The sequence below is a fragment of the Pseudophryne corroboree genome, chromosome 5 (genome assembly GCF_028390025.1).
Source record: "Pseudophryne corroboree isolate aPseCor3 chromosome 5, aPseCor3.hap2, whole genome shotgun sequence".
NCBI lineage: Eukaryota > Metazoa > Chordata > Amphibia > Anura > Myobatrachidae > Pseudophryne > Pseudophryne corroboree.
The window spans coordinates 589,270,889-589,286,717 of NC_086448.1; the positions used below are offsets into that span (position 1 = coordinate 589,270,889).

At 47.9% G+C, this 15,829-nt stretch overlaps 1 protein-coding gene across 3 annotated transcripts in view; it reads left to right on the forward strand.

Annotated features, from left to right (window-relative positions):
• Positions 1–15,829, forward strand: part of RTTN (rotatin) — a 660,131-nt gene that overhangs the window by 147,866 nt on the left and 496,436 nt on the right. The gene's annotated exons all lie outside the window — the stretch shown is intronic.

A 15,829-nucleotide genomic window follows, 5' to 3' on the forward strand; every position in this document is an offset into this window, starting at 1 on the left:
AGGGTCCTGGGAAAAATGGTGGCTTCTTACGAAGCGATTCCATTCGGAAGATTCCATGCAAGAAAGTTTCAGTGGGATCTACTGGACAAATGGTCCGGATCGCATCTTCAGATGCATCAGCGGATAACCCTGTCGACAAGGACAAGGGTGTCTCTTCTGTGGTGGCTGCAGAGTGCTCATCTACTAGAGGGCCGCAGATTTGGCATTCAGGATTGGGTCCTGGTGACCACGGACGCCAGCCTGAGAGGCTGGGGGGCAGTCACACAGGGAAAAAATTTCCAGGGCTTGTGGTCAAGCATGGAAACATCTCTTCATATAAACATTCTGGAACTAAGGGCCATTTACAATGCCCTAAGTCAAGCGAAACCCCTGCTTCAGGGTCAGGCGGTATTGATCCAATCGGACAACATCACGTCAGTCGCCCACGTAAACAGACAGGGCGGCACGAGAAGCAGGAGGGCAATGGCAGAAGCTGCAAGGATTCTTCGCTGGGCGGAAAATCATGTGATAGCTCTGTCAGCAGTGTTCATTCCGGGAGTGGACAACTGGGAAGCAGACTTCCTCAGCAGACACGACCTTCACCCGGGAGAGTGGGGACTTCACCCAGAAGTCTTCCACCTGATTGTAAACCGTTGGGAAAAACCAAAGGTGGACATGATGGCGTCACGTCTAAACAAAAAACTAGACAGATATTGCGCCAGGTCAAGGGACCCTCAGGCAATAGCGGTGGACGCTCTGGTGACACCGTGGGTGTACCAGTCAGTGTATGTGTTCCCTCCTCTGCCTCTCATACCAAAAGTACTGAGAATCATAAGAAGGAGAGGAGTAAGAACAATACTCGTGGTTCCGGATTGGCCAAGAAGGACTTGGTACCCGGAACTTCAAGAGATGCTCACGGAAGACCCGTGGCCTCTACCTCTAAGAAAGGACCTGCTCCAACAGGGGCCTTGTCTGTTCCAAGACTTACCGCGGCTGCGTTTGACGGCATGGCGGTTGAACGCCGGATCCTGAAGGAAAAAGGCATTCCAGATGAAGTCATCCCTACCCTGGTCAAAGCCAGGAAGGATGTAACCGCAAAACATTATCACCGCATTTGGCGAAAATATGTTGCGTGGTGTGAGGCCAAGAAGGCCCCTACAGAGGAATTTCAACTGGGTCGTTTCCTCCATTTCATGCAAACAGGACTGTCTATGGGCCTAAAATTAGGGTCCATTAAGGTTCAAATTTCGGCCCTGTCGATTTTCTTCCAGAAAGAACTGGCTTCAGTACCTGAAGTTCAGACATTTGTAAAAGGGGTACTGCATATACAACCTCCTTTTGTGCCTCCAGTGGCACCTTGGGATCTCAATGTTGTTTTGAGGTTCCTTAAGTCACTTTGGTTTGAACCACTCACCACTGTGGACTTAAAATATCTCACATGGAAGGTGACGATGCTGTTAGCCCTGGCTTCAGCCAGGCGTGTGTCAGAATTGGCGGCTTTATCATATAAAAGCCCTTACTTAATTTTTCATTCTGACAGGGCAGAATTGAGGACTCGTCCTCAATTTCTCCCTAAGGTGGTTTCTGCCTTTCACATGAACCAACCTATTGTGGTGCCTGCGGCTACTAGGAACTTGGAGGACTCCAAGTTGCTTGACGTTGTCAGGGCCCTGAAAATATATGTTTCCAGGACGGCGGGAGTCAGAAAGTCTGACTCGCTGTTTATCCTGTATGCACCCAACAAGCTGGGTGCTCCTGCTTCTAAGCAGACTATTGCTCGTTGGATTTGTAGTACAATTCAGCTTGCACATTCTGTGGCAGGCCTGCCACAGCCAAAATCTGTAAAAGCCCATTCCACAAGGAAAGTGGGCTCATTTTGGGCGGCTGCCCGAGGGGTCTCGGCTTTACAACTTTGCCGAGCAGCTACTTGGTCAGGGGCAAACACGTTTGCTAAATTCTACAAATTTGATACCCTGGCTGAGGAGGACCTGGAGTTCTCTCATTCGGTGCTGCAGAGTCATCCGCACTCTCCCGCCCGTTTGGGAGCTTTGGTATAATCCCCATGGTCCTTACGGAGTCCCAGCATCCACTAGGACGTCAGAGAAAATAAGATTTTACTTACCGATAAATCTATTTCTCGTAGTCCGTAGTGGATGCTGGGCGCCCATCCCAAGTGCGGATTGTCTGCAATACTTGTACATAGTTATTGTTAACTAAATCGGGTTATTGTTGTTGTGAGCCATCTTTTCAGAGGCTCCTTCGTTGTTATCATACTGTTAACTGGGTTCAGATCACAAGTTGTACGGTGTGATTGGTGTGGCTGGTAAGAGTCTTACCCGGGATTCTAAATCCTTCCTTATTATGTACGCTCGTCCGGGCACAGTATCCTAACTGAGGCTTGGAGGAGGGTCATAGGGGGAGGAGCCAGTGCACACCACCTGATCCTAAAGCTTTTATTCTTGTGCCCTGTCTCCTGCGGAGCCGCTATTCCCCATGGTCCTTACGGAGTCCCAGCATCCACTACGGACTACGAGAAATAGATTTATCGGTAAGTAAAATCTTATTTTTTTCTACTTGCACCACTGTAAATATGTATATATAATATGTGGAAAGGCTCCTGAGCCTGGGATAACTGCTGGGGAGGGAGCGGGGAACACGCGGAGACCTGAAGCACAGGCAGCAAAATGCGTTTAGTGGTCCTCGGATTTCACTGAATTTTTTAATGTGGTCCACACTGTCTTAAAGGTTGAAGACCCCTGCCTTAAGCCATAGTGTCTGGCAATACCTGGTGTGCCGAGCTGCCTGTCCATTACCTGGGATGGAGGGCAGAAGCTCGCTTAGCAGGCAGGAGCTGGCACCGGTGTCCGGCACCACAATGCAGTATAGGTAAGAAACTGAAATTAAACTACAATTCCCAGCCAGGCCAGGCACTGCTGATGTCTCCACAGTGTGATAAGGATTACTATGTAGGCATGATGAGTAAAGGGAACTGCTACTGTGTGGGCATGATGTGTATAAGGCTTACTACTATGTAGCGTAATTTGATTAGGGGGTGCTATTGTATAGTCATGCTCCTTTCCCACAAGATCATGACCCTTTTTGCACATGCACTTTCCCTATTTCAAATATGGGGGGCGCCAGTCCCATACTTTGCCAGGGGCGCCTGGACCCCTAGATACACCCCTGTATGTGTATATATATATATATATATATATATATATATATATATAGTGAAAAAAGGAGTCTGTGGCACTCAAGGTCTTATCCAAAAGTTGATTGTATTTAAAACATCAAAAACAGGGACATCGACGTTTCGGGGATTTCAACCCCTTTTTCAAGATGTGTGGAAGCGTGTATAGACAAGTGAAAAAACTCACCTTAAATAGGAGAAGACCCACCGACCCGAGAGAAGTGCAGCCGCTCCGGAACCCGCCGTGGACGCCAAGCCGCGCAGAGTGATGACGCGTCAGCGCGTCAGAGAGGCGTTACGTGGACAGGTTGCTAAGCAACGTCTGGAAAACAATACACACCCGGGAAGAAGCCGCTATGAAGTAAAGACCAAAAGAGTGAAATGAAATCACAGACAACCAACAGGATGTGGGCATGCAAAGGAACATGTGTATATACCGAAGTGCATGCTAATAGTAAAAATGAAGTAATGCAGCCCAAAGCTTGATGTGTAATAGGTTGCCCTGTGGAGAGGGTAATCAAAGTGTAGGGATTACAAACATTCGCAATGAGTCATGCATAACGGTATGGCTAGGGAGAGTACAACACTATAGTGTTACCGTACAGCTAATAGTGACTCCATAATACAATTCTATAATATGCTGGTAATACTAGTAATGTTAATGTCCGCATAGTACATATTACGGAAGTCTCTTAACCGAAGGTACTCCACACGATTCTCTCATTCAGGCCCGTGGGATGCATGGTGCCCAACTTAAAGATCCAAGTTGATTCCTTCTTTAAGAGCCGACCTTCCCTGTCACCTCCCCGTAAGGATTTAGGGACCTCGTCAATGATGATGTGTTTAAGGCCAGACAACGTGTGTTGAGCCTCAAAGAAATGTCTAGCTACAGGTTGATCAGAGGCTTTTCCAGACAGTGCTGCCTTGATCGCAGACCGGTGGAGGGCCATGCGTTCTCTTAGGGTCCTAATTGTTTTACCCACGTAGCACAGGCCACACGGGCAGATGATCAAATAGATGATGAATGTGGAAGTACATGTCACTGTGTGTCTGATGTAAATTTTTCTGTTGGTTAATGGCAACGTAAATACTGAACCTGTCAACATGTGGGTGCAAGTGGTGCAACCCAGACACCGATAGCAACCAGGTTTCTTAGAGATAAATGTGTCACTCCTGGGGACATCTGTAGGCTTGGGGAACTTGGAAATGTCAGTATGAACCAATAAATTGCGTAAATTGCGTCCCCTTCTATAGCTCATCATAGGAGTTTTATGTTTAAATGGTAGCTGCGGATCAGTGGACACTATGGGCCACAGTGCCCTGTTGGCTCGATTCAAAACGGGGCTAGAGGTGTCGTGAACAGTGATCCATGGTATTCTCTTCTCTAATGATTTTACCTTCGGTTGCATCAAACCACTGCGAGGCATTTTCAGCACCTCCCTCTTGGTTGCTTCCAAAGCAGAACAATCATAGCCTCTTGCTATGAATTTTAGTATAAGCTTGTCCAGCTCATTCTCTAAACTCTCAGGTTGATTGTGAATGCGAGCTATTCTGATCATCTGTGACCTGGGAAGTCCTTGCTTCAGAGGTCTTGGGTGATGGCTGTTGGCTTGTAGAAGGGTGTTTTTATCCGTTGGTTTATGGTAAACGCTTGTGCATAGTGTGCCATCTTGTATGGTAACCAAGACATCCAGGTAATTAATGGACGTAGCCGAAATCTGGTGGGTGATTTTTATAGGAGATGGTCTTGCGTTGATGGAGGACAACAACTTGTCAAGCTGAGCCTCACTCCCTGTCCATATGATGAACAGGTCATCAATGTACCTGGTAAAGAGTGCTATATATGCTGACAGCTCATCATCTTGGAAAAACATCTTAACCTCCTCCTTCAGCATGTAGACATTGGCGTATGACGGAGCCACATTACTTCCCATCGCACAGCCGGTTCTCTGTTGGTAGAACCGGCTGTCGAAAAGGAAGTAGTTCCTGGTGAGGGTTAATTCTAGTAATGTCATGTAGAATTCAAGGTCAACATCAGACATTTTTTCTTCAATCAAGAAAGTTCTCATAGCTGCCAGCCCATCAATGTGCGGGATGCTAGTATACAGACTACAAATGTCCACTGTGCACAAAAGCGCCCCTGCCGGAACGGGGCCAAATGTTTCCAATGCATGTAAGAATGAAGTGGTATCCTTAAGACAAGTCGGTTGTTTAAGCACCAGAGGTTGTAATATTGTATCAAGAAATTGTGAAATAGGTTGATACAGTGACTGTCGTGCGGATATGATGGGACGTCCAGGCGGTGCGGTTATACTTTTATGAATCTTAGGCACCGTGTAGAGGATGGGCACTACCGGATGTTGTTGTGTGAGTGCTTTAAGTAATTTGTCCGAGATTTGCTCATTTGCATATGCTGTAGCGAGTATGTTGTCTAACTCTTGCTTGAAAGTCCAAGTGGGATCTGCATGCAGTACACTGTATGTCTTAGGATCTGATAACTGTGTTAGGATCTCTGACCTATAGTATATAAGGTCCAGGATCACTACCCCCCCGCCCTTGTCAGCTGGGCGGATGACTATGTCAGTATAGGAGCCGAGATTCTTAAGTGCCACCTGTTCCTGTTTGGACAAATTATAATGATGTCGTGTAACGGCTTTAGAATATTTATCCATTGACTCATCCATTAAGCGGATAAATGACTTAATGGAGGGATTGGACGAAGGGGGATCAAAAAGGGAATGACTCCGTTTATTGATGAATGGTTGTAAGCTGGAAGTTGAAGGTGAGTTCTGTGACGGTTGCTGGGCAAAGTATTCCTGACGCCGTAAATTGGCAAATTGGAACAGATCTATTTTCCAAGTCAGGTCATCATGTACATTGGTAGGGACAAACGTAAGACCATAATTGAGAACCTTCAACTCCATTGGAGAAAGTGTGCGCTTAGAAAGGTTGAATACTAAGTCTTGTTTTTTACAGCACGATCTCTTGAGTCTCGTGTTTTGACCGCCCCGGCGGGTGGCCGCCCTTTTCCACATTCATCATCTATTTGATCATCTGCCCGTGTGGCCTGTGCTACGTGGGTAAAACAATTAGGACCCTAAGAGAACGCATGGCCCTCCACCGGTCTGCGATCAAGGCAGCACTGTCTGGAAAAGCCTCTGATCAACCTGTAGCTAGACATTTCTTTGAGGCTCAACACACGTTGTCTGGCCTTAAACACATCATCATTGACGAGGTCCCTAAATCCTTACGGGGAGGTGACAGGGAAGGTCGGCTCTTAAAGAAGGAATCAACTTGGATCTTTAAGTTGGGCACCATGCATCCCACGGGCCTGAATGAGAGAATCGTGTGGAGTACCTTCGGTTAAGAGACTTCCGTAATATGTACTATGCGGACATTAACATTACTAGTATTACCAGCATATTATAGAATTGTATTATGGAGTCACTATTAGCTGTACGGTAACACTATAGTGTTGTACTCTCCCTAGCCATACCGTTATGCATGACTCATTGTGAATGTTTGTAATCCCTACACTTTGATTACCCTCTCCACAGGGCAACCTATTACACATCAAGCTTTGGGCTGCATTACTTCATTTTTACTATTAGCATGCACTTCGGTATATACACATGTTCCTTTGCATGCCCACATCCTGTTGGTTGTCTGTGATTTCATTTCACTCTTTTGGTCTTTACTTCACAGCGGCTTCTTTCCGGGTGTGTATTGTTTTCCAGACGTTGCTTAGCAACCTGTCCACGTAACGCCTCTCTGACGCGCTGACGCGTCATCACTCTGCGCGGCTTGGCGTCCACGGCGGGTTCCGGAGCGGCTGCACTTCTCTCGGGTCGGTGGGTCTTCTCCTATTTAAGGTGAGTTTTTTCACTTGTGTCACAACTGAGGGCCTGAGCTGACGGGAGGCAGCCTCAGTTGTAGGGGCTGAGATGTACCGGAACCTGGGAGGTTGTATCAGACCCCTGGACATGTAAGTAACATAATAACTGCCCGAAGGCGTGACCACGACAACTTAGATAAAAGTCAATGATGTTTATTATGACAACTCCGCATCACAGCAGCAATAAAGGAAAACGTAAAAGTCAGCAAAGAATAAATACAGTTCCTGAGTACTACAGCATGGCAGGAGCCACAGGGCACTGGTAGTGTGAGATAGTTCTTATGATCTTCTAGATGGAAAGTCCTTACCAGGCCCGGCTGTAGCAATGGAGATAACCCAGGATTGTACCAGCTGGTGTTCCAGGAAGAGCTGGGTTGCTGAAGGTAAAACAGCTGCTGTGGATACTGGCTGGAACCAGACTGTTGTTAGCACGGAGTGGATACTGGCTGGAACCAGTTAAATAATAAATGAACTTTGGGAGCGATGAAATGTGAACTGAAATGTAGAACTTGAGAGCGGAGAAATAATAATTCCGGTGGAGAGTGGTAAAGTGTAGAAAGGACACCGGCCCTTTAAGGGAAGCTGTATTCTGCTGGAAGCTGAGGCTGGAAGCAGGTAGTGTTGTAGCTGGAAACAGATGAATCCACAATGGATTGGAGAGTCAGGCTACACCGCAGGTGGAATGCTGGTGCGGGTCTCTATGGTGGAAGTCTTGAGACAGGAGCTGGAACCTGGAAGACAATCATAGAAGAGAGACAAACAGGAACTAGGTTTGACAACCAAAGCACTGACGTCTTCCTTGCTCAGGCACAGCTTACTTATACCTGCAGCAAGGAAGGGGTTGGCTAGGCAATTATGCAAATCAACAATACAAACAGCAGATTGGTGGAAATGATCAGATGACAGAATCCAAGATGGCTGCGCCCATGCAGACACTTGGAGGGAAGTTTGGTTTGTAATCCATGTGGTCTGGGAAACAGTAATGGCGGCGCCGGCCACCGGAGACAGGAGACGCCAGGCTGATAGATGCACATTTAACCACGCGGGCACAGCGGAGGCCGCGGCTGATGAAAACACCACTCTGACACTCTGCATGTGGAAACTCAGGAACAGCGGAATCTGGTCCTGGAACGCTGAGCCCGCCTTAGGAGGCATCTGAAGGGTAAGTAATGGCGTCCAGATACCCGGATCGTGACAACTTGTCTATACACGCTTCCACACATCTTGAAAAAAGGGGTTGATATCCCAGAAAAGTCGATGTCCCTGTTTTTGATGTTTTAAATACAATCAACTTTTGGATAAGACCTTGAGTGCCACAGACTCCTTTTTTCACTATTGTCTTCGATACTGGAGGCACCGGGGCAGAATTTGGACTACAAACAGAGTGCCGGGCTTATCTTTCAATATAAATATATATATATATATATATATATATATATATATATATATATAATATAATATCTTTATTGTATGCAATACATAGAGGTCGCGTGGTATGGACTGGCAATTCCCTCTGGGTCCCTCTGACAGACATTAGATTAGAGCTGTCCCCAGTAGCTCCCCTGTGTGTGAGTAGTGTGACTGTACACACGTGTACCATGTCTAGAGAAAGTTCTTCCCCAGAGAAACCCATTTTGGAGGCACAAGAGTGTTCTGAGCCTGTGTGGGTGAGAAAGTTGCAGAGTAATATGTCTAAACTGGCGAAGAAATTCTCTGAGTCTGAACAACAAAGTATTGGAGACAGTCTGTGGAGGATGCATTGTTTGCTGATTCCTGCACTTCATACACTCGGGACCCCTCCAGTTCCCAGAAAAGGTCTCTGGCCCAAATTATGCAAAAGGACACTGACACAGATTCCGACGCTGAGGTCGACACTGGGGATTTGAGAGGGATAGACCCCAAACTCGCTAAGAGCATTCAAGTATGATAGTCGCTATAAAAGAGGTGTTAGAGTTTACTGACACAACACCTGCACCTGAGGAAAAAGATTATTTTAAATTAAATAAAAAACAGGTGGTGACTTTTCCTCCGTCTAAGGACTTAAATGCATTCTTTGAGGAATCCTGGGCTAACCCTGAAAAGAAGTTTGCTATTCCTAGAAGGTTGCAGGTAGCGTACCCTTTCCCTGAAGAGGATAGGCGTAAGTGGGAGTCACCCCCAATGGTAGACACCTCAATCTCTAGGCTGTCGAAGAAAATCATTTTGTCTGCCCCAGGGTCAGCTTCCTTAAAAGAACCTGCTGACCACAAGCTAGAGACAAATTTAAAGTCTATATATATGGCTACGGGTATGTTACTCAGGCCCACAACTGCTTCTGCGTGGGTAGGTATCGCAGTGGAAAAATGGGCAGACAACTTGATTGTTAATATTGACACTGTCGATAAGGATGATATGCTTCTAATTCTAGGTCATATCAAAGATTCTGCAGGTTACTTGGTGGAGGCTATGAAGGACGTTGGCTTACTGGGCTCAAGGGCCTCTGCTATGGCGATTTCAGCCAGCAGGGCACTCTGGATCCGCCAATGGAATGCTGACGCAGAATCTAAAGAAATATTGAGGCACTCCCTTACAATGTGGAGGCCCTCTTTCGTGAGAAGCTGGATGCCATGATATCAACTACTACATCGGGCAAGTCCGCTTTTATGCCGTCGGCAGCTGCGCCGCCTAAAAAAGTACATCATTCTCATACTATGCAGTCCTTTCGGCCCAACAAGTACAAAAAGGCAAAGGGTACCCCCTTCTTCACAGGAAGAGGGAGAGGAAGAGGTAGGGAAACCTACAACACCATCAAGCTCCCATTGAGCAGAAGTCCACAACTACTGCTGCAAAAGCCGCAGCATGACGCCGGGGCTCCCCAGCGGGAGTGCGATCGGGTGGGGGCGCGTCTACTATTTTCAGCCAGGTCTGGGTTCACTCAGATCTGGATACTTGGATATTACAGATAGTATCCCAAGGTTACAGGTTGGAATTTCAAGACCTTCTCCCATGCCGATTTTTCAAATCAGCCTTGCCAGTCTCTGCTCAGGACAGCGCAAATGTCCTTAACGCAATACACAAATTATGCCAAGACAAGGTAATTTCCTTGGTTCCTGCCGAACAAAAGAACCAAGATTTTTATTTAAGCCTGTTTGTGGTGCCGAAGCCGGATTGCTCGGTCAGGCCGATTTTAAACCAAAAATCTCTGAATCTTTATTTGAAAAGGTTCAAGTTCAAGATGGAGTCCCTGAGAGCGGTGATCTCCTGCTTGGAAGAAAAGAATTCCTGGTGTCAGTAGACATCAAGGATGCTTACTTGCATGTCCCCATTTACCCGCCACATCAAGCATACCTGAGGTTTGCGGTTCAGGATTGCCATTACCAATTCCAAACATTACCGTTCGGGCTCTCCACAGCTCCGAGAATATTCACCAAGGTGATGGCGGAGATGATGGTTCTCCTTCGCAAGCAAGGAGTCAACATAATTCCATACTTGGACGATCTGCCTCATAAAAGCGAGATCCAGGGACAAGTTACTCCAGAACATAACATTATCCCTGACGGTGCTTCAACAGCACGGTTGGATCATCAACTTTCCAAAATCACAATTGGAACCGACGATGAGGTTATCATTTCTGGGAATGATACTGTACACCGAGGTACAGAGAGTATTTCTACCAGTGGAAAAGGCTCAAAAAATCCAGAGCATGGTCAAACAAATTTTGAGACCACGAAAAGTATTGATTCATCAGTGCATTCGCCTGCTGGGGAAAATGGTAGCAGCTTACGAGGCGCTACAATATGACCGATTCCATGCCAGGGTTTTCCAGTGGGATCTACTGGACAAGTGGTCCGGGTCGCATCTCCACATGCATCAAAGGATTATCTTGTTGGCGAAAGCCAGAGTTTCGCTCCTGTGGTGGCTACAAATTTCTCACCTCCTGGAGGGATGCAGGTTTGGGATTCAGAACTGGATCCCGGTGACCACGGATGCAAGTCTCCGAGGTTGGGGAGCAGTCACGCAAGGGGAAAGCTTCCAAGGAAGATGGTCAAGTCAGGAAACTCTTCTTCACATAAACATTTTGGAATTGAGAGCTGTGTACAACAGCCTTCATCAAGTGGCACACCTTCTTCAAAGTCGTCCCATTCAGATCTAGTCAGACAATGTAACAGCTGTAGCTTACATAAACCATCAAGGCGGAACAAAAAGCAAAGCGGCAATGGCAGAGGTGACAAAGATACTCCTCTGGGCAGAAAGACATGCAAAAGCTCTGTCAGCAATTTTCATTCCGGGAGTGGACAACTGGGAAGCAGACTTCCTTAGCAGACATGATCTCCATCCAGGAGAATGGGGCCTCCACCCAGAAGTCTTTGCGGAGGTAGCAAGTCGTTGGGGCGTTCCTCAAGTAGATATGATGGCTTCACGTCTCAACAAGAAGCTTCAGAAATATTGTTCCAGGTCGAGAGCAATAGCAGTGGACGCACTGGTGATCCAGTGGGTGTTTCAGTCAGTGTATCTGTTCCCTCCACATCCACTAATTCCAAAAGTTCTCAAGATTGTCAGAAGAACAAGGGTTCGAGCAATCCTCATTGCCCCAGACTGGCCAAGGAGGGCCTGGTATTCAGTTCTTCAGGAATTACTACTGGAAGATCCGCGGCCGCTTCCTCTTCGCGAGGACCTGCTTCAGCAAGGGCCGTTAGTTTATCAAGACTTACCACGGCTGCGTTTGACGGCATGGCTGTTGAGCGCCAGATCCTAGCCCGTAAGGGTATTCCTACTGAAGTTATTCCCACACTTATTCTGGCCAGGAAAGGGGTAACGTCCAAACATTACCATCGTATTTGGAGGAAATATGTATCTTGGTGTGAATCCATGAAGTCTCCTGCGGTGGTGTTTCAATTGGGACGGCTTCTCCTATTTCTACAGACGGGTGTGGATGCTGGATTGAGATTAGGATCTATCAAGGTCCAAATTTCGGCCTTGTCCATTTTCTTTCAAAAACAATTGGCTTCCCTTCCTGAGGTCCAGACGTTTGTGAAGGGGGTTCTGCGCATCCAACCTCCCTTTGTGCCTCCTGCAGCGCCATGGGATCTTAATGTAGTGTTGCAGTTCCTTAAATCGGACTGGTTTGAGCCTCTACAAGAGGTGGAGTTGAAGTTTTTAACTTGGAAAGTTGTCATGTTGTTGGCCTTGGCTTTAGGCAGGCGTGTGTCTGAGTTAGGTGCTCTGTCTCACAAGAGTCCTTATTTGATATTTCATGAAGATAGGGCTGAACTGAGAACAGGTCAGCATTTTCTTCCTAAGGTTGTGTCTTCTTTCCATATCAACCAACCAGTGGTGGTGCCAGTTGCTTCTGACACATCAGCCGTTTCCAAGTCCCTGGATGTCGTCAGGGCGTTGAGGACTTATGTTACAAGAACGGCTCGAATACGGAAAACAGAATCTTTGTTTGTCCTCTTTGACCCCAACAAGATTGGGTGTCCTGCTTCTAAGCAGACTATTGCGCGCTGGATCAGAGGTACCATTCAGCACGCTCATTCCACGGCGGGATTGCCGTTACCGACTTCGGTAAAAGCCCACTCTACTAGGAAGGTGGGTTCGTCCTGGGCATCTGCCCGGGGTGTCTCGGCATTACAAATCTGCCGAGCTGCTACCTGGTCAGGGGCAAACACGTTTGCTAAGTTCTACAAGTTTGATACCTTGGCTGCTGACAACCTTAAGTTTGGTCAGTCAGTTCTGCAGGAACAGTAGCACTTTCCCGCCCGTACTGGGAGCTTTGGTACATCCCCATGGTACTAAAATGGACCCCTGCATCCTCTAGGACGTAAGAGAAAATAGGATTTTAATTACCTGCCGGTAAATCCTTTTCTCGTAGTCTGTAGAGCAGGGGTGGGGAACCTTCTTTCTACCGAGGGCCATTTGGATATTTATAAAATACTTCGGGGGCCATACAAAAATTCTCAATTTAAAAAATTACCCTGCCCCTCAGCAGGTCTGCCCCTTAGAGGTACTGGCGCGCGCACGCCAAAAATATGGGTGTGGCCAGTTAAAATGGGACGTGATACACATATGCCCCCAATAGTGCAGTGCCAGATCCACAATTACCCCCACAGTGCCAGGTATACAAATGCCCCTCACAGTGCCAAATATACAGATGCTCCCCCACAGTGCCAGGTATACAGATGCCCCCACAGTGCCAGGTATACAAATGCCCCTCACAGTGCCAGGTATACAAATGCCCCTCACAGTGCCAGGTTAACAGATGTCCCCACAGTGCCAGGTATACAAATGCCCCTCACAGTGCCAGGTATACAGATGCCCCCACAGTGCCAAGTATACAAATGCCCCTCACAGTGCCAGGTATACAGATGCCCCCACAGTGCCAGGTATACAAATGCCCCCACAGTGCCAGGTATACAAATGCCCCCACAGTGCCAGGTATACAAATGCCCTCACAGTGCCAGGTATACAGATGTCCCCACAGTGCCAGGTATACAGATGTCCCCACAGTGCCAGGTATACAGATGTCCCCACAGTGCCAGGTATACAAATGCCCCTCACAGTGCCAGGTATACAAATGCCCCTCACAGTGCCAGGTATACAGATGCCCCCACAGTGCCAGGTATACAGATGCCCCCCACAGTGCCAGGTATACAAATGCCCCCCATAATGCCAGGTATACAGATGCCCCCACAGTGCCAGGTATACAGATGCCCCCACAGTGCCCCCCGCCCTTCCGTGCTACTTACCGCTCCTTTCGGCGGGACACGGAGGAGAGCGCGGCTATGTTGGGCAGCGGCGTGTAGGACTTGAACCAGCCGCCGGTTCGAGAGCCAATCAGAGCTCGCGGACCGGCAGCCGCGGCTCCTGATTAGCTGCCGGTCCGCGAGCTCTGATTGGCTCACGAACCGACGGCTGGTTTCAAGTTCTACTTGTACGGCCCGCGAGCCGGAGGTTCCCCACCCCTGCTGTAGAGCATGCTGGGCGCCCGCCCAGTTCTCCTTTTTTCCTGCAGATTTACATTTTATCTTTTTACACAAGTTCTCATGTGTTAAGATGTTTTACAGCGGTTGCTGTTATGTTAGGTATGCAGCATGGGTTATGTTGAAGGCCATGCTTGGTGGCATGTTTTGTTGTTTGATATGAGCTGGTGTGAATCTCACCACTAGTTTAATATGAATTATTCTCTCAAAGATGTCCGTCTCCTCGGGCACAGTTCCTATACTGAGGTCTGGAGGAGGGGCATAGAGGGAGGAGCCAGTTCACACTGTTAAAAAGTCTTAAAGTGCCAGAGGCTCCTGCGGAACCGTCTATACCCCATGGTACTAAAATGGACCCCAGCATCCTCTACGGACTACGAGAAAAGGATTTACCGGCAGGTAATTAAAATCCTATTTTTAGAGTTTTTTATTTTACAGGGAGGCTGCTGGCAAGAGCCTCCCTACTTCGTGGGACTAAGGGGGGGAGTAGTGTCCGCCCTGTGGGGTCTGTGCCACTGTCTCCGCTGACAGGACACTGAGCTCCTGAGGGGATCGAACGTTCCCCGCCACAGGGGATCGCTCACCCCTGCAGCATGCCGCCACCCCCTTACAAAGCCAGAAGATCGGTGGCGAGTTAGTCACCGGCCCCCCTAGCAAGCGGGGAGCCGGTGTGAAGATGGTGGCAACAGGGTATGGAGCGCAGTACTAACTGCACTCCGGGGCTCAGCGGTACATAGTGAAGGGCGCCCTGAGCCAGCGCCTACACCCTACACTGGTCACACATCCTGTTGGGGTTCCGGGATCTCTGCCAGCATAAATCCTCAGGCCAGTATAATCCTATAAAGAGCGGGAAGACAGCGCCATTATGGGGGCGGAGCTTCTCAGAGCGGACCCAGCAGCGTTCAGCGCCATTTTCCTGCCTGCAGAAAAGCTGTCAGTGATGTGCAGTTCCTCCACAGCAACTCCAGCTATCTCTCACAGTACCAGTGGGTTGTAGAAGGAGGGGGGAGGGGGGGCTGTGTAAAGACTGTGTAACCTATTAAGGTACACAGTCAGCGCTGGCTTTTATGAGACAATGGACCTAATTCAGAATTGATTGCAGCAGCAATTTGTTTGCGGTTGGGCAAAACCATGTGCACTGCAGGGGGGGGGGTAGATGTAACATGTGCAGTGAGAGTTAGATTTGGGTGGGGTGTGTTAAAACTGAAATCTAAATTGCAGTGTAAAAACAAAGCAGCAAGTATTTACCCTGCACATAAACAGAATAACCCACCCAAATCTAACTCTCTCTGCACATGTTATAACTGCCACACCTGCAGTGCACATGGTTTTGCCCAACTGCTAACAAATTTGCTGCTGCGATCAACTCTGAATTACCTGCAATGTGCAACTTTTTTCTCAATTAACTACTCATACCTTTGATTTGCTTAAGCTGGGTAGACACCTGGCTGATGGGTCAGTTGTCTGGCCAATCCACCAGACTATCTGTAAGTGCATATACACTTACTGGTGTTGTACCAGATGTGACAACTGGGCGGGCATTTACATGTGCCCGCCCAGTTGTAATATATGTCCCCGTCGGCCTTTACAGCAAGTGTACCAACCACCCATACACACAGCACGATGTGACAATATATCTGCAGATATATGGCCTATTGGCTGTGCTGCAGAGCCAACGCGATGTGTCTGTGAATGACGTAATTCAGACACATCGGGGGTCCACACCAACCGACATTCCTTCAATATATTGTGCATTTAGTTGAAGATATGGTAAGATAATGAGCCCCCGCAATCTGAACTGTGCCCCAC